The following is a 20,767-nucleotide window of genomic DNA, read 5'->3' as shown; positions in this document are numbered from 1 at the left end:
CACTAGTATATATGCAATGTGTATATATGCAATGTATATATTTGCAATGTAAATATATATATGCATATGTATGTCTGTATATATACATATATGTATGTATATGCATATGTATATGTATGTATATGCATATATATATGTATGCATATGCATATATGTATGCATATATGTATGCATGTATATGTTTATATATATGTATATATATATATATATGTGTGTGTGTGTGTGTTTATAGTTGTATTAAGTTCATTTTGTCTTCCTTGTTATCTATATTTTGGTTGGTTCATATATAACAGAAAATCGCGATTTTTAGGTTGTTTTATTACCTGACATGTTTCGCCTTCATTAGAGTCACGTATACAGTACATAGAGTCCAGCACGACACGTATCTATTTCATGCTTTTGAGAACACTTGAAGCTTTAAAAGATCTCTCTTCTTGCCGTCCGCTTGACTTCATGGCTTTATAATCTGTGAAACTGGAGAAAAACGCCAAAAATTCCGTCTCACTCCTTTGGAGCCAAATAGCTGTTTTATCAGGTTATAGAGATGTAGCAGAGCAGAGCACCACAAGGGTGCAGCATACCAACACTGATGTTATCTGTGTTTGTGTCTTGCCGGAGACGACACACACTCACACACACAGCACCACCACCACCACCACCACCACAGCTGGATACAGATCAAGAACGTCTCCGCCAGGGAAACGACACAACACTTGAACATCAAGCACATGCCATCTGCTGAATGGATCCGTAGATTGGGAAGGAAAAGCCCAAGCGTGTGTAAAAGTACATGTGCCCTACTTGCTGTACAAACACGACAATTGAGGTGTACGCGTGTAGGATAAACAAAGGGATATTGGAGTCCCTTGTGTTGAAATTGGCTAATCTTGGCTGAAGCTTTTACTGGGGTGTGAAGGCAAATACATCCCAGATTTTGGGCTTGTTAGTTTGTGTACATGTTATTCATGTACAAACACACACACACACACACAAACATGTAGTATATTGTGTGTGTCCATGTGTCTGTATCTACTGTGTGTGTGTGTGTGTGTGTGTGTGTGTGTGTGTGTGTGTGTGTGTGTGTGTGTGTGTGTGTGTGTGTGTGTGTGTGTGTGTGTGTGTATGTATGTATGTATGTATGTATGTATGTATGTATGTATGTATGTATGTATGTATGTATGTATGTATGTATGTATGTATGTATGTATGTATGTATGTATGTATGTATGTATGTATGTATGTATGTATGTATAAAGTGAAGAAATGTTTCTAATTGAAATCCATTGTGTAGTAGTAACTAAGTAAGTTATAAGACGGAATGATCCCACTCGGATTGCAGTTCAAACCTCAAAACGTTTGAGGCGAATGTAAACAACAGAGATGACTGATTCCGATAAATTCTTTGTTGTTCTCCTTTATCACAACACATTTCGACCACCAGCAATCTATCTTCATAATTTCCTTAATTTTCATTCAGTTCACCAAATAACTTCATGCAGGGAGATAACGGCATCTCTTCACGCAGTCAGCACCGTTGCGTTACGCGAAGATATTTTTGAATAAATTCATGTAACAATATAGGTTGAATATAGGTTTCTAATCTTTTCAATTATGTTTTGCTATTCACGGTCTGTGTCTCCATGGGGTCGCTGTTGTCGATTCACGTCACGTTGAAGTTTCTTTTTCTACTTAGCAACTCGGACCTCCCAGTACGAAGGGGCGTTCTAGTGCACTTTTCCTCAAATGCGGCATTATTTATACGCTTTAAGCCCGTCAACAATGACTGAGAATTGCAATAGGGATTAGAGGAAGGCTTCAATTATTCTGTATTTTTATCCAATGCTGTGCAACAACCTTAGCAGAGGTCTGCGTGACTCTAATGATCACGAGCTTTCATGTGCGCTCCAAGCACTTTTTGGGATTCAATCAACAATCTGTGATAGTCAGCAAGCAAACAGCCACCTGGTGCTCCCTTATTAGCTTATACAGCACTAAAAGAGTCATAATTAACCTAAGTGGGACTCTGCATTGCTGAGCTTCAATCTAAATGAAACACGCTAGGTGATTTGTGTGTTTTCAGGCGTACTTTACGAGTCACTTCATTTCGGAATATGTGACATTAGATTCACAGTATATATGCAGAAGGACAAGAAATGCAAGAAAAGGTATGTGAATCCCTTGGAATTGGAATGTATATGTATGAATACGTATGTACGTATTATATTCATATAAATACATCAATACATACATATACCGGTGAAAGCACTCTTCCGGTTCAACTTTACTTCCAGGTCATGCAACTTGCGCCAGATGAGAATATCCGAAGAACCTGCAACGTTCAAATCGCATGTTATCTGTTTTTTTTCTGTTTTTCCATTTGTGCAGAAAAATCTTAAATCGGAAAATGAGTCGTAATGTTTTGTTTTCTTTGATAATTTTTATAACGAATATTGACCAAGCAAGTCTTATTTTTTAACTTCTGGATTTATTTTGAAAAACAAATGAATGATACACATATAGTGAAACCGGTGAGACTCTCAAACTCAACCCCATATTATTTTTGTGGCTATGGCAGTCCAAACTCGACATGAAAAGTCTACACACCCCTACTAGAATAGCTTTACTTTATTTGGGGTTAATCGCAGGTGTCTTAATTGGTGGCAGATGGATGCTGGCTTCCCATATAACATGAGTTTGAATGTGAGTGAGAGGTTAATTTCGAACATTGCCGCATCCCCCAATCATAAGAGGGTGTGCAACTTCATTTTCTCAGATGTCTATTTTTATTTTCCCTCACTAAAATATCCCTTTTTAATTGAGTTGTACACGTTATTGGTCACATTAATGATGGAAAAGGTTTTAGAATACATGTTTTTTTCATAACTGACCATCTGTCTGTCTGTCGGGTGCCATAAGCAAGTAAGGACGAATGATGATTCTAAGGGACCATGACTGACACGCACCGTGGAGAATAGCATTTGCAAAGTTTTTTAAAGCATTTTTTCCGCTTGTCTGTCCGTCTCCCTTTCATTTTATCTCTACTTCTCAAGCTGACAAATGATCAACACACGTCTTGGCCCACATCAACAATGCATCGCCTGTGGCAACGCACTCAGTCAAATCTCAGCTCCATTCACAATTTTCTTATGATGGATTACCAACGCCGCGCTGCAGGAATCAGGAGCACAGCCAAGTGCGTATTGAATTTTATAACGACATTAGTGGAACAATCGCTTCCCAGGAGATCCTGGGGGCTGGACGGGAGGCATTGTTGTTCCCCAGGTGACCGAGTGTGCCAAGAGCCCAGCTCGCTGTTAATAGAAGACGTGAGGAAAACCTACACCTCGTGACTTTGAAACTAATGTCCCGCTTTCTGTCATTGACTGCTCCGTAACCAATTGGAGTTGGTCAAAAGGTATTGTTTGTCCGGTGCGACATGAAACCACTTTAGTGCTCCCTTTCAGTCAGATTTTAAAATGAATTCTCTCGTTGTTATAGTGAATACAATTACCTAATCATTCAGTGATTCAGACTCAGTTCCGGTTAACTACAATGTTTATATGAGTTATGAATTCAAGAATTGTTGCACCTATTTAAATGAAAGAAACTTCCTGCTCGAACCAAATTCATCTGTATTCTTTAGAGAATTATCCAAAATATTTTCTGAAGTTGAGTAAATCGTTTTTGGTGACATTCCTGTTCAAGCCATCAAGAGTATTCGTTGACCTAAATAGAACAATAGCAACATGTGTAAATATGATGAGATGGTAGCTACTGCTCCGGCAGATGCACATGCACTGACCTTTGGTCTTCTTCCCATGAAGCCGAATCGGTAACAGGAAACGATAATAATAGCATTAACATTGTTTCTCAATGTGAAAGGCGAGGCACCACTGTGAATGTACCTAACAATATATTAGGTAACCCTGAGTATTCGTGGAGATTCGAGTAAATGTGTTTTTTATCCATCCATCCATTTTGTATGAATTTGACCGATCACAAAAGGATGTTGACCTTTTCAAATATTGGGTCATTGCGCCCTTCTTTGAGGTCACATCAAAGTATATATTTTTTGATTCCTTTAGACAAGACGAATAATTTGATCCGTGCATATTGACACAACTGAGACTTTTTATTTAAAATTACCCCCATTTGGCCTTGATGCCCCCTCCTGAAAATGCCTCAGAGTTTCGGGCGGCAAGACCAAGTCAAAAACGTTCAAAATCCGTTCACTTTTCAGCGGACCCCGGCACATACTAAAAATGACATTTGACTCAGCCCGCAATTCTATTTAAGAAATCAACATTTGGAGATACTCAAAGTGAGAAGGGAGGGTGTCAAAAAAATAGGTACCACTTCTACAAATCAATTCGTATATATGCTGTAGCGCCTTTCTAGATATTCAAACACACAAATTATTTGTGCAATTATGTAAGACTAGCAACAAATGTTTTCTTCAAAACACTGTGGTGAACAAAGGAGGGGATATATGGCGAGCAAAACGAGTAAACAAGAGCTTGGATTGGAGTCCATCAGACATTGAGGAGTGCGTTTCAAATAGTTCAGTGCCACCTTCCAGGGTTAGTGATGTGAGCTACAGCAACAATGAGCAGCCAGTAAATGGTTCCATAATAACACATGGAAGACTCAACATGCTCCAGGGGCTGACCTGGCGCACCGGTACTGCAGATTTGTGGGACTGTGAAGTGAAGACTGCTATAGATTTGTAAGGCCATAAAATAAAAAAGCTCTAGCCTCTGGAAAATCTAATAGCCTCCAAGTGTGAGCCTCAGGTGCTAAATCAGACAAACAGTGAAGGAAGGAAAGAACAGGACACAGCTGTACTTCGAAACTCATTGGCCTGTCCATCAAAAGTTGGTTCAAGATATTGGGTCATCGGTTATAAGTATTTTATTTATTTATTTATTTTATTTTCAGATTCATCCTCCCTGCTTCCCTGCGCTTGCGTGCTCCACTTTTGTCACAACTTCACCATGTAAAACCTGCTTCTCTGACATAAAAATGAACTATTTAAAACAATTCCCAGTTGTTTTAATAATTGTTCTCTGATATTATTCCGTCCGTAACAAAGTATGTAGAATTACAGCAGATCTAAAAATATATTTGTCATAGTCTGGATAGACGCAGTTCGGAAGCATGCAGCTACCAAGTACTGCTTTTGTTAGCATGGGCCCTATGCTAGTAACTACTCAAGTGTTGCCAATTTAGCAACTTTTCCTTGTCCTCTAGCAACCGTCGTCTGGTTGGTCAGAGCAAAACTTTTTTCAGCCAACTTGGACTCGAAAAACACTTCTATAGTGATCTGCAAACAGTACATTTAATAATCTCTGGTGAGTATGTTCTAATTTATTTAAGTGTTTAAAGTGGAAGTCAACCCCAAAAATTATTTATAATTATGTTGTATGCGCCCTCACTAGTTTAAACACGGCATTTTGATTACAATTGTGTTTGTTGAATATGAGTTAAGCAGTAAAATCAACCCATATTTAGCCATCGCCAGGGGCGGCCATTTTGTCACTTGCTGTCAACAACCAATCGCAGATCACCTGTTTTCTGAAGCGCAGCTGTGACTGGTTGCTGAGCAACTGTGATGTCATTTTCAGTGGACAGCATGTGACAAAATGGCCGCCCGCTGAGATGAATAAAAACAGGTGGATTTTGCTGCTTAATTTGTATTCCACAAAAACAATTTTAATCAGAATATCAAGTTTAGCGTAGTGGGGCTGCATAGAACATATTATTTTAAAGGAAATGTGGGGGTTGACTTCCTCTTTAATGGTTTGTTGTGTTTTTTACAAATATTGATTAAATGAATTGATTACTGAGAATACTCTGTGTTTCCCCAAGTACAGACATCAAAATGTAAAAATGATTAGATGACTTAAAAATATGATTTCTCCGACTTTGTCTTCGATCTTTGACGTAAAATAACACAATCCTTTTTTTTTTTTCTGTTCTCCATATCGCCCTCCCTTGCAGGAATAACAATAAATGGTGGACTTGGTTAAGGCCAACAAGCGGGGGAAATACCTTGCTATAAATACATTACAAGTGCTGTGTCTGAGTCTCGAAGTGGTTGGTGGTGACTGGCGGTCCTGGATTTGAAACTCTCTGAAACCGGTGTCAACTGTAAGCAATGGAAATAAATGATCTGTGGCTCATGCGCGGCACACACATAATTACATACATAAATAGTGTTCTACTATACACACAGCTGAAATGAATACCTCTCAAGCTGCGTTTCCTCCTCTAGGCCGAATGTTTTGGAATGGCTCCAGAGTTATGCTGCATTACACGTGTTATGTCTGCGGAAGACCAAACTCATGCTGCACTACAAAGAAACGTTACATAGGTGAGACCAGAATCTCAAGAGCGGCCTGAACTTTCGTGAGACTTCCCACGTCTGTATTAACGCTGCATGCGTGTATGGAAGCATGCCAGCATCTCGTCCATGAGTGCACGTACTGGGCGATTGTTCAATTTGACCTCCCACTGACATATTAGATTTGCATCAGACACACTTATAAATGCAACTCTCACCAATGGCCTGAGATTTTATTTGTCGGCTGCAGCTGTCAGCATTTCTTTCCCATCTGTCAGCATTTGTTTCACAACATCGCCCGACTATCTGTGACTCTTTTGTTTTATTTTTGCCACTGATGTCAGTGTTTCATAACATTTGACTATTCCACAAGTATGCAAGGAAGATGGTAAAAACAAATATCTGGTCAGTGGAATCATCAAAGCTGTACATTTTGAATAGTGATCACTTTTGTCTCCCTTCCATCAGCCTCGCGTGTGATGTCATGAGAGATGTCAGCGAATCTGACGACGCCTCGTGTATTTTTTTTTTGCTGTGGATTCTTTTTGGACTCCACAATAATTACATTAGAGGGAATTCTCAGTTGACAATGGTTGATTTACAGCAGGACCTTTAATGATTGACTTTCAAACGGTATTATTAGCACTTAACAGTATTCTGTTTGACATAACTGTGCAAAAAAACGAAAAGAAATAAGTAAATCACGAACTAAAATGAAATAAAACCAGTCATGATACTTGGAGATGTAACTATTAAGAAAGTGGTACCAAAGGCAGCTAAAATCATGCATCATGCTTTTTATCATTTTTAACGGTCTTAAAAGCATAAAGAAAATAATCACTGTATTTCAAAAGAAAATTGCACTCATCATTATCTCTGCATGGGAGGTGAGGCTCTTCACAACATTCTTTGTGCAGTATTTTATTCTTGATGTAGACCAGTGCTTCTCAATCGTTTTTTCAATTATTTACCCCCAGTGAAATATTTTTTCAGCCAAGTACGCCTTAACCAGCTCAAGGCATATTTGAATTAAAAAAAAAAAAGCCTTAAAATATACTGCTGTCATAAGTGTCAGTGTTATCTCTAGAACTATTTGGAAATAAAAAGGTAAAACAAAAAAAAAAAGAATTAATTTAATTATTATTCCACATAACAATTCTCAACATTGGGTTCATAGTACAGAGGGGAAAAAAAGAAAAGTCATTTTCTATGTTTCTTTGTCAATTTTTATTGAAAAATTATGCATTCAATCAAATCAGGAAAATGAGAAGCAATTCAGAGATAAGAGACAACTAGAACAGGTGTCTTCACCCCTCACGATAAAACCCACAAAAAAAAAAAAAAACAAGTTTAGCTAACTGATAACTGGCCAAACATTAACTATGTACTTCGTGTGAGTTATGCATTGGTTTGAAGATAATAGAGACGCTGGTTTGGAAGCATTACATGACTTGTCTCATGATTAACTTAATCCAAGTACTGGCTTGACTTTCTTCAGAATTGAGTTACTTGATTTTTACCACAGGAAATTGGGACTAGCTTGAATCTGGTCTTGCACAGGTGTGACTTATTCCCACCTAAACTAGCTGCAGTAGGGGAGGGAAAAAAAAAAACAAGCTGGCAGGCAAGGTCAATTCCCGGGTTGAGACCCAATTGTTTCAGTTGTGTGCCATTCACGTGTTTACACGGTACAGATGTATGCACTTTCCTTCTTGGAAACAGAAATTCACATCTCTGTGAAGCAAACAGACTTGTTAAGACTTAAGTTAGGTCAAGGTTTAGTTTTTAGTGTGGTGGGTTTGGTCATGTCTGCATAATATCCTGAAGCCATGGAAAGTGTGTGTGCATGTGTGTGTGCCGTCTTAGTAAAGACCAAACAGAATCTGTTCAGTTACCATGGTATCAGCTGGACAACAGGGGTACACAGTGGGGAAGATTAAGATGTGCAAGCCGGAGTTGGCGAACAGTGTATGATGTTACCGTTCCAGAACATTCCTCGTTTCTTTTCCAGGAAAGTACAGAAAACTTCGAGAGGGATTGAAATAAACAAGCAGAAAGACAGAGAAGGGAGAGGCACGGAAAGAGTCGTGGTGAGATAGTGTATGTCTGGACACCATTGGCAGCTGCTCCAGTCCAAACATCTGGAGACCTCATTAGGAAACAAGAAATGGGCATTGTGTTTATAGAAGTACAAAATTGTTTTCTTTTTTTTTTTTTCCTCATCATTTGGGGTTACTCATTTAAAAAAATCAGTTAAAGGGGAAGTCAACCGAAAAATGTTCTTCACAATAATATGTTAGCCTCACTAGTCTAAATTTGATATTCTGATTAATATTGTGTTTGTGGAATATGAATTAAGCAGCAAAATCCTGTTTTTAGCCATCTCAGGGGCAGCCATTTTGTGACTTGCTGCCGACTGAAGATGACATCACAGGTGCTCAGGGCTCAAGTAACAACCAATCACGGTTCAGCTTTAAAAAAAAGTTTTTTTTGAAAATACCGTCATGCCACAGCAACCGGGTTCTTGCGTTATGTAAATGTTCTGCGTAAATTCAGTGCAAATCATTCCCTCCCACTGAGAAAATATCAACGCCATCATCAGCGAGTGGTCAACAGTTGTAAATGCGTCAACGCGTACTGTACTTTGATTACATAAGAGTCGTCTTGAAAAAATGTGGGGTTTTACAACCTATTAATGCTTATCATTTTTTGGTGGGACTCAACGAGACATTTTCGTTTTTAACTCATTCACTGCCATTCACGAATTTACTTGTCATTTCACAGTCCAGCCATTCGATCCCAGGAACTTTTTTTCAAATTTTTTCAAACGTTAGGGAAAAAGAGGATCTGAAAATATCTGGCAGTGAATGAGTTAAATGTTATTTTTAATGCCTTTTGCCCTACACATTTCTTTAACAATACATTTGTATTTTGTTTTGCAGGGTGTAACTGGAAACATGGACATTTATAGTTGTGTAAAGTATTTTTTTGAAATACTTCACATAGTTGGGCATTCCATTTTCCTCTTCCAGTGCACCATAAATTGTCTCCGGCACAATAGGCCCACTTAAAAAATCCTAGCCTGTAATTTTGTGGTTGAGCTCAGGTGACCAAACTGTGGCCAGCAGTTTTCCTGTGCATACAATACAACAACAAGCAGCTGCCGCCACCATTGTTCTTGCCCTCAGGCCAGCGGTCTGATAACGCAAACAGATTGGGGTCAATCAAGAAATCTCATCTCAATAACGGCGGCTGGACCAGCACGTATCCACTGCGTGCACCCTCTTTTTCTTATCAGATTGGAAACGTTGAGCCTTTTTCACCTCACTGCCACTATCAAGGTCTCAGTGCGCCAAGGCTTGCGGGAAGGGAAACTTCACCTCGCTTCGCAGCTGCACTTGAAACAAAGAGCTTAGACAGCAACTTGAGGTATACAGTAAGTTGAGCCAGAATGGCATTGCGTTTTAATGAGGCTGGATCACACTGGCTGGGTTAGAAAATAGAACTGCAGGAAGGTTCATTTCCTCTGGAGATTTTTAGGAAAGATCCAGCATGCAGCAAAGGTGTTGTTTTTGTCGGCACATGAGAATTTCAAGTTTTATTCCAAAAAGGAATATGTTATGGTTTAAAGTCGAAGTCAACCCAAAAATGTTTTTTTCAAGAATATGTTCTATGCAGGTCGACTAGTCCAAACATGGCATTCTGCTTGATATTTTGTTTGTGCAATATGAGTTAAGTAGCAAAATCCACCTGTTTTTGTACATCTCAAGGGGCGGCTATTTTGTCACTTCTGTCGACTGAAAATGACAACACAGTTGCTCAGGTAACAACCAATCATGGCTTAGCTTCAGAAAATTAGTTGCTACCTCAGGCCTGAGCAACTGTGATGTCATTTTCAATCGACAGGAAATTACAAAATGTCCGCCCCCTGAGATGGCTAAAAACGCGTGGATTTTACTGCTTAGCTCATATTCCACAAATGCAATATTAAAGCGGAAGTCAACCCAAACATATTTTTTTAAGAATATGTTCTATGCAAGCCCAGATTCAGAAAACAGGTTAGCCGTGATTGGTCGTTGTGAGCAGTTGTGATGTCATTTTCAGTCAACAGAAGACAAAATGCACACCCCCAGCGATGGCTAAAAACGAGTGCCTTTTGCTGCTTAATTTATATTCCACAAACGCAAAATTAATCAGAATGCTGTGTTTCAACTAGTGGGCCTGTTGGGAACATATTCTTTGGGTTGACTTCCGCTTTAAAGGAGACTTTTTTTTTTCGCTGACAATTTTAAACAGTTGCCATGTGTTTTAATACCGTGACTGTAAATGACAACAATTCAGAGAGTGTAAAATGTGAAACTCTGTATGTGTAATCAATCATCATGTCAATTAGCCAAATTATGACGTCTCTATAAAAATTCATAACAGCTCGTCCAAAGACACATTTTCAGACGCTTGAAATTTATCAACAGTTTCATAAACTAGTCAGTTGGGTGGATACAGTCAACATCTAGAAGCAGTTACATTCTTTTTGCCACCGGTAAATAAATGGTTCATGAAAATATGAAAAGTATTTCCAAGCTATTCCACCAGAAAGCCCCATTTCTTTCCAGTATTATCAAACAGTTCTAAAGAACTGTGAATTTCTCGCCAATGCATGTTTCAGATGAGACAGTGATGAAAAGAAAGCAGAAACTCCAAAGGTCTGTTTTTCCTCAAATAACTAAATCATCATGTTATCAGAAGAGTTGATGGGAGTGTTCTCCTTAAGGACTTTCTTGTGCAAGAGAGCTGGCAGCGACTCTGTTTGGACAAACACACTCAGATCGGGCAGAGAGAGATAGTGCCGAGTTACTCGATTTGATGAATACGTGTGAAATCGATGCTTTTGTGCAAATGGAAAAAAAACACATCTGGAACCAGTGAGTTTATTAGACACTCAATGGCATTGGCATTCAGTGTTTAATGTAGTTCGTTTTTGTTCTTGTGTCTTCTCATTTGCCGAGAGTTTGGATGCATATAATTTCATTTCAAAGATCCGTGGCATGACTGTGAGTAAATGCATGTTCATAGTCACAGTGGATTTATAAACATGGTGAGGGGAAAGGATTGCTTCACATCAGCCAAGAAATAAAGTCCTTGCGGACCACAGATATGGATCGCTTAATATGTCTTACATGTTTCCCCCTTGGTTAAACACGTTGTCAATATTAAAGAAATCAGAAGCACTTCAAACGCAGATCTACTCTGAGCTTCACATGTATTGAAATATTAATCCGTCAAAATGTATTTCAACTGAATTTCAATTAATCAATCACTTTTTTTCGCAAGTGTATAAATTATAAATGACCAGATTCTAAAATGTGTTAAGTGCTAAGAAGTATTAGTTACAGTCATAGTTAAAAAGCATGTCCCTTCTGTTTTATGAAATAGAGGAACAAAGCAAGCAGCACATTAGTTAGCATATCAGTCACAAGCAAACAGCTAAAAATTTAATAAACCAACTGCTTTAAAGTTGAGGTCAACCCAAATATGTTCTTTACAATAATATGTTCTATGGTCCTCCTTTAGTCAAAACACGACATTCTGATGAATATTGTGTTTGTAGAATATGAGTTAAGCAGCAAAATCCTCCTGTTTTCAGGCATCTCCGGGGGCGGCCATTTTGTCACTTCTGTCGACTGAAAACGACATCACAGTTGCTCAAGGCTCAGGTAACGGCCAATCACAGCTCACCTGTTTTCTGAAGCTAAGCCGGGATTGGTCGTTAGCTGAGCCCTGAGCAACTGTGATGTCATTTTCAATCGACAGCAAATGACAAAATGAGATGGCTAAAAACGGCTAAATTTTACTACTTAACTCATATTCCACAAACACAATATTAATCACAATGCTGTGTTTTGACTAGTGAAGGCTGATAGAACATATTTTTGTAAAAAACAAATTGGGGTTGACTTTAAATGTATTTATCGGTTACCTCCAAAACGTTGAAGCCCACAATTTAAACATGTGCAGCTTTTAAAATGAAACTGACAATGGAGTAAAATGATGAGCAAAACATACATGTTGAATAAATAGTTGCATTAGCAGAACAGTCATCCTTCTTTCTTTTAGACATGAATAGTGTTAGTTTTAGTGTCCACTGTATGGATATGTTTCAATTTCTTGTTCTTATCAGTGTTGGGTCACGGTGGTATTTCCTGACTCTAACAAGAGCAGAAGGTGGCACAGGATGAGAGCTACTTCCTTTGCTGGCACACCCAACATGTACCCACTGGATGCATCCATTCACCACTGCAGTGAGGATGGTGACAGATTGCCCTAGAAAACCTCAAATAGTTGCTAAAAGGTCAAACATTGCATGCCGCGAACTAGTGCTAAGGTGGGAGTTTTTGCGCCTTTAACCTGAAAATTTGACTTTGATCAGTCTGTTACGAAGGGCGTTGCTTCTCTCCGTATCGATCTTTATTTACATTTGTGTATTATAGTTTTTGATATATCAAGCCGAATTGTCATTCTTAGTGAACAGTCTTCCCTATTAAGTTCATGCTTTTTTGTGAAGACATCTTAAAGTGAAAGTCAACCCAAACGTATTTTGTTTCAAGAATATGTTCTATGCAAGCCCACTTGTTGAAACAAGGCATTCTGATAAATATTGCGTTTGTGGAATAAGAGTTAATCCACTGTTTTTAGCCATCTCTGAGGGCGGCCATTTTGTCACTTCTGTCGACTGAAAATGACATCACAGTTGCTCAGGGCTCAGATAACAACCAGTCACAGCTCACCTGTTTTCTGAAGCTGAGCCATGATTGGTCATTACCTGAGCCCTGAGCAACTGTGATGTTATTTTCAGTCGACAGAAGTGACAAAATGGCCGCCCCCTGTGATGGCTAAAAACGGGTGGATTTTGCTGCTTAACTCATATTCCACAAACACAATATTAACCAGAACGCCTTGTTTCAACTAGTTGGCTTGCATAGAACATATTCTTGAAAAAAAAACATGATTTGGGTTGATTTCCACTTTAAGTCCTTGTGATGCCCAGGGCAGACTGGGTGTGACTGGTGTGACATTGTATATTCTCTTTTCTCTTTTTGAAACATTATATGAGTGATTCATCCGAATCTTGGCACACATGTCCCAAGGGAATTAAACAGAGAAATGGTCATAGAGAATGTGCATATGTGGTGTAGATGAATACAAGCAGCTGTTGCCACCATGGAAGGCTCGGCTCGCCCATCAAACACTCCAACTTTGTGTATTTATTAGAAGTGGCTTCTTTGGGGAACCATGATCACTGGGTTCGCTCCACGAATGTATTTGGACCATGGCAGCTTGTGTGTATTTGCAAAATGACTTGTTTTTGAATCCACCCATCCTCTATGTTCAGCTACAGTACATCCCATAATGAGTCAAGTGGAAATAAGAAATCAACATTTGTAGTGAGACATTTAAGGTGACCTCAGTATAAATGTTTGCAATATAATTTACTTGGACTTGTATTACGCTACTATAATTGTCATGTACTCCCATACCTTGGAAGCTTTTTAGTTTTATCTGAAGAAAGAAAAGCTTTTTTTGTTCTTCTCTTTTTTTTTGTTATTATTATTATTAAATAAAACTACTCAAAAACATATAAATGATTTTCAGATGATATTTTTTTCATTTATCATCATTCTTTTGTCACTCATCGCTAGCATATTGCAATTAAATTCAAGGCGAGTGACAATAATTAGCAACGTGTAATTAACATGGAATTTGTTGGATATTTAGAGAAATATTTAATGAAGAGAAGTTGAAACGGCTCTAAACCAAATGTAGGAAAAGATTAAATTGATGTCTTGATTTTATGTGATTTGGGATGCAATTTAAAACAAAAAAACGTTCACTGAGAGTGTTTGGTGGTAGTTGAGTTGTTTTTGTTGAATGATGCCACAGTTTTGTAATCCGCTGATTCCATAACAAGATACCACGCAAAAAATCCAATCCAAAAAAATGCAGCTTTTGTTTTGTTTAGTGGAGGCATTTTGGATGGCACATAAGTAGGATATAAATCTGGTAATTATTTTTTATCTACTTTCTTTCAGACCAGCATGATTTTTATGATTAATACTGTTATAAAAACTGTTTATTATTTGCTGACCGTTTATTTCTGGCAATTACAGACTGCAAAGTTGCGTCTGTAATTACTTTCGTGCAGATGTAACTTGAATGCGTTCAAATATTTACCCCCGTTGTAACTCAACACTCTGGGATTGTGTTGAGCGCTGCCTTTAGCCTCATTGCTGACTCCTATTGGAGCGTTTTATCAAGGGCAAGTAATAATTAAATTTTCTTTTTGGTTAAATATTTGACTCTCTGTAATTTAGGTTCCGTGAATGGTATTATCATCGTCTTCGCCGTCTGCTCTCACCACAGAAGTTACAGATGAGCGGGACCAATTACAGAACATGCCTGTGAGCAGTTTTGATCATTGAAAGATGCCACTTATTTGATGCTTCTAAATTGCGCAAGGTAAGAATCTCATTTTTGGTGGTGTTTTTGTTTGTCTACACTACCTGACTCTGACCATTCTGTCTTGTCGTTTTCCTATTAAATCTCCTGAGGCTTCTGTCTTAAAAAGGAAAGTCAACCCAAACATATTTTTTTTTAAGAATATGTTTTACGCAAGCCCACTAGTTGAAACAAGTCATTCTGATAAATATTGCGTTTGCGGAATAAGAGTTAAACCACCCGTTTTTAGGCATCACAGGGGGCGTCCATTTTGTCATTTGCTGTCGACTGAAAATGACATGACAAGTGCTCACGGTTCAGGTAACGACTAATCACGGCTCAGATTCAGAAAACAGGTCAAAAATATGTTTGGGTTGACTTCCCTTTAAAGGGGAAAGCAACCCAAACACTTTTTCATTTTTTTCAAGAATATGTTCCCAGCAGGCTCACGAGTTGAATCACGGCATTCTGATTAATATTGCATTTGTGGAATAAGAGTTAACCCACTCATTTTTAGCCATCTCCGGGGGCGGCCATTTTGTCTTCTGTCGACTGAAAATGACATCACAACTGCTCTCAACGACCAATCACGGCTGACCTGTTTTCTGAATCTTTGCCGTGATTTGTCATCGTGAGCAGTTGTGGTGTCAGTCGACAGAAGACAAAATGGCAGCCCCCAGAGATGGCTAAAAACGAGTGGATTAACACTTATTCCACAAACTCAAAATTAATCAGAATGCCGTGTTTCAACTAGTGGGCCTGCTGGGAACATATTCTTGAAAAAAGTATGTTTGGGTTGACTTCAGCTTTAAATTCTGCCTTGGGCGTTCTTGCTATCTGTCCCCTGGCTTTTTGGTGGCTTTTTGGTGTTGTGCTGCATTGCCATTGCAGTGTGAGTTTCCTTGTTGTGCTGTCAGTGGATTGCCAACATTAAAAGTCATTAGCAATGATTACTGACAATTACAATATGGTATCTTACAGTACTGAACTTGGAAAATGCGGTGGGTTACATTGTGGTTGACCTAGTTCAAATAATCCCACTTTACAATTGCTTCAGCGCTTGGTTGCCACCCCCGCCCTCCACCCCCCCAAAAAAACCTGCACTAAATAGTTTTGTGAGACAAAGAGAATGCAGAGATTGATTTTAAATGAATCAATCAATCTTGAGCAGGAAATTTGAACTGCATGTTCACATGAACTTGAGTGAGAAACAGGATGCTTTTCTATTCCACTCAGATGGTACTGGGAATATTTACTCACATTGGCCTGGTTTCTAAAACAGGTTTTGGCAAAGTTTGGGACATTAATCATGTTCAGTTGTCACCAAACAATAGCTCCAAAACTGTTGTGATCTTGTAGGTTGTAACCTTTTGAGCTTTTAATATTAACGTTCCCTTCCTTTGTCTGAAAAGACTTGTCATATTGTGGGAGAAAGAGTAGGAAGACAGAGAGAGGCTGTTGCTGTCAGAATAAGCCATTGTGCATCAAGAAAACCACACTAATTCACTGTGTGGGTGATATTGTGTAAGACTCGTTATCTGACCTTCTAAGAATGTTCTGTGTGTTGAAAAAGTGTATGCAGACACCCACAGATAATCCAAAATGGTCTCGCAGTACTGTCGATACATGATTGCTCTTCATAGATACAAAGACAGAAGTGACACGAGTCAGTCAATCTGTTTGTTCTTATGATATAAGAGGTTTATTTCGCTTTTTTCCAATCTCCACTCTTTTGCAGGAATTTGAATGCTTGGCAGCCTGTATCTAGTACCCGTAATAGTATACAATATAGATGATGTAGAAGTAGGCACTTGACTTGACATGCATTTGAATGAAAGACTTAAGTGACAATATAAGCCTACATAAGCCCGTCTCACTCCTAAAGCGACATTTAATTATCTTCTTGTGCATTAGAACTGAAAAAAACGTCTTGACTTTCAATTGCCTAATTTTGTCTGCTGGTGTGACATTTTCCTCGGCAAAAATAAATTAAAAAAGAGAGGGGAAAATATCTTTGTTATTTCCTGTGCTAATAAACATGAACAAAGTATGGTCTTGGATTATATTAATAATCACAATCATAATTTGGGTTGGGGGGTGGCAATGGAGGAGGTCAGTAATGGATGGTGGAGGGATTTTTATTGGAATTTGTAAAGTTTGAAGACTTTGCTGAACCAAATATAAAGAGTAATACAAGAGGTCCAGAGTTTAATTCCCTCTCATTGGAAGGATGACTGACGCGGAGACATTACTGAGCATCAACAGAAGTATTCCCAAGCATGTTTGCCAATGTTTAGCAATCTTTACAGTGCATCAAGAGCGGAAAGTAGAGGGGGAAAAAAAAACAAGAAGTGTGATCCGAATATAAAACATGTTTTTATTAATAAACTAGCAAAACTTGATTTTTAGTAGCAATGCAGCTGCTTTCAAAACATGCAATAGAAAAAAAAAATACAAGCAAATACTTGATTTGGAATCTTCTCAAAATTATTTTAATGAAGAATTTGCGAATTTATGAGTTGGAAATCCTGCATGGCAGGGTGAATTGACATGAGAGCAGGGAGAGCGTTATGAAGGGAGGTTGGAACACTAAGTTGCATATATATTAGGGCTGTCAAAGGTAAAGCGTTAACTTTGGACATTCATTTAAATTTTATAAAGCATTAAAAAAAACAACCTTGGTTTTATTTACTTTTTGTGGCAGACCTCTGCTCACTTTTCAGCCAAACTTAGAGGAGAGTCACTGGCGCAAAGACAAAGACGGGCTTTTACATAGTCTTACTTTAAAAAGCTGCTCAACGGCTCATTGGAGAAATCCAAAATAATTTGTGCACTTTGCAAAGCCAAATTCAAATCCCATATTAGTTGTACGTCTTTGGCGTATCGTTCAGGCTAGGGCTGAGAAGAATCGTATTCAAGGATCAAAGAAAGCTAGTAGAACAGGCTTTGAGTCAAAATATACTTTATTTTTTTCCCAACATTATTTCCAAGATTTTACTCGAGTAAATATCTGTTACAAGCTTCGTAGAAAACTGTAATTGAAAAATACACTTAATCGCGATCAATTATGGAAAGTTTTGCAATCGATTAATTAGTTACAAAATTGTAAACGCCTGACAGCACTTATATAATTATTTGTTTGTTTCACAAATATAATTGAAACAACTTTAAAAATGTATAATTGTGGTGAAAGTGAATGTGTATTTTTGTTATCGGCACGTGCAACACTGTGGCGCATACCGGACCATTGTTTACAACTCAAGACAACAAAAGGAGCGCCGAGTGTGTTGTGAAAGTAACGAGACTGCCATTACGCCTGCCGGAGTAGCGAAGTGGGTTCGATACTGTTTTAGCTGATACTTTCAACATCCATGCGGTATTTCAGTCATTTGAGGTGCTGCATTTGCGGTATCGCTCCACAAAGGCAATCAGTACTGGTAGCAGACTCACAAGGATCAGATCAGAATCAGATTGTTGGCATAAAGTAAAGTTATTGACATCCTCCCAGGAGAGAATTTAAAAGTAAAATGAGAAATAAATGTGAATACTGTGGTATGTAAACAATCTCATGTATTTAGGCAACACAACAACTCTGGTAGCATGCCACTCTGCGATATTCCAGCATGTATTTTTTTGTGTATTGCCCACAGTACTTGTTTGCCATCAGAATTATCTCAAGGCATGTGTCCAGAGATTTGTCATCAAGTTTCTCTGTTTGTTTTTCCACTCAACCAAAGGAGCTTACTGGGACTGCCAAGCACCTGCTATTGAACATAATACCACTCAGGATGTTTGTCTCGGTTTTGTTTATCTGTGTTTGTGCAATGAGGTGCAAAAAAGGTTCAAAGGCACAGCAACTGCGAGGGAAAGTGAAAGTCATTTGTGAACATGGCACATCAAGTAACGTTTTCAAAACCGGTGAGTAAGTGTTTGCTGTTGTAATGGAGCAGATGAAGCTAATAAGGTTTGTTTGAGTTTTGAGGCTAGTGAGAAGGAGGGTGTGACTCTATGGCAACCCACATTGTGCTAAGGTCAGTGGGGAATGGTTGTTTTGGGCTCACGGTGCAGCCGGATCTCCACCTTGTGGCTTGGACCCCATCTTGCAGTGCTAAAACTCCTGCCTGGCAGACACGCAAGAGCGAGCACGACACGCACACACCCTGCGGCCCACACGCAGATTCCCGAACAAGCAAAGTGGAAACATTGAAAAAGTGATTTTCATGTGCTCTGCATGTTTTCTTCAAACACCAAAATCAATAGAAGAGCTGTTTAAAAAAGCTAAGTGAGCCAGCAGCGGGTGAAAAAAGGAAGAGGACGTCCTGTGTGGAGAGTTATAAGCTCAAGGGTCATAAGGTCACGACTGAACCCTGACATCACTGCTTAAGTATGCAGCGCAAAAGAAACGCGTTGAAACACCTCCGCAATAATGGAGGAAAAATATGAGGGTCACTAGACTTAACCTCCGCGTGTCTTTAATAAAAGTCTATGAGATAAGAGGAGACAGTCCCCATTTTCTGACGCAAATTGATAAAGTCTGGAAACTCTCTTGGGAAGCATACAAGTGCTGAATGTGTTTCCACCATGTTTGCCACAGTAGGTTTGGGAATAGTAAATCACAATCTGGTTTGTATTCCCCCAGTGGTGTGTATCAGCCGGATGACGATAGCTGCCTCAGCTACGTAAATAGTCTTGCGTCACACCAGTGTAGCCCACCACTGAGTCAACAGAGAGGAAAAAAAACAAGACAGGGAAAACAAATGGATGACTCTGAACTCTTAAATTTAGAGACGTATCTACTATCTATTGTGGGAGGCAGTTTCTCCACTCTGTAAGGACTTTTGGGAAGAACAATGTAGACGTGGTGATCAGCATTAACCGCAGTGTTAATCCTTTGTGAGGTCTCGCAAGGTATGCTGAGTTCACGCGTGATGTCTCTTGTGCTTTAAGGCAGTATTTAAAATTCCAACGTTTTTGGGGCATTTAAAAAAAAAAAAATTTGGTCAAATTCCATACTGTTTGACCTCAGTGGAATTCAACTTTAGAAGTCCCACTCTATGTATTGCACTAAAGAGAAATATGGTGTTGAGACTTGGGTAGTCTAAAAATGTTTACACAGACAAACTGGATTTATGTCAGTCGACTGAAGTGTACATATACATAATCGGTCCCCCAAAAAAGAGATGTAGGCATTGCACTGGAGTTGGGCTTGTAATCCAGCACTAGCAAATACTAATTAGCTGACCTGTGCTGACCGATACGTTACTTCACTGGCCACTGCAATTGGCGCTTTCACTGAACCCATTATATGAAGGAAGGATTGTTTGTCATTGATTATATGTAGTAGAGCTCAGATTCACGCCAAGAGTCGCCATTCTCAGTTCATGTAGATGTCAAAGATTGACGGTAGAATCGATTTGCATATTGCCTTTCCGATTAACAAAATAAAAATTAAAAAAACATGTCATAGTCCAACAAATGAAACCTCCAATTTAATCTAAATGGTAAATGGGAGATGGAGTGAAATAAGATAGCATACGATGTCCAAAGCTCTGTACAAAGCTGCAAGTTGAGGTAGCAGCGCCATCCCACGTAAAAGTTGTCCTTTTTAGTTTAAAATAAACTATCTTACTTGAACCACCACGGCCCGCTCACCACACCCAAGGCAAACCCCATAGTGTTTTTTTGTTTGTTTTTTTGCTTTTGGGCCCGCAAATCCATCAACTTTGTACTATACTACAACATGAGAAGGGCTAATAATTTTTTTCAAGAATTTGCAAGACAAACAGTTCCTTAATAATATTATATTTTGACTGAGTTGACTTTTGTGTTTAAAAAAATGCAAAAAAATGGAATTGTTGCGCTTAATGTTGATTTGCTGTTCAGCAGTTTTGTGCCATCTTTGAATGGTAATTTTTATGCCCTTTACACTGG

The sequence above is a fragment of the Filicampus tigris genome, chromosome 18 (genome assembly GCF_054856515.1).
Source record: "Filicampus tigris isolate MCC_2025a chromosome 18, RoL_Ftig_1.0, whole genome shotgun sequence".
In the NCBI taxonomy this organism is placed as follows: Eukaryota; Metazoa; Chordata; class Actinopteri; order Syngnathiformes; family Syngnathidae; genus Filicampus; species Filicampus tigris.
The sequence above is the reverse complement of the archived record's forward strand: the minus strand, read 5'-3'. Positions refer to the sequence as shown.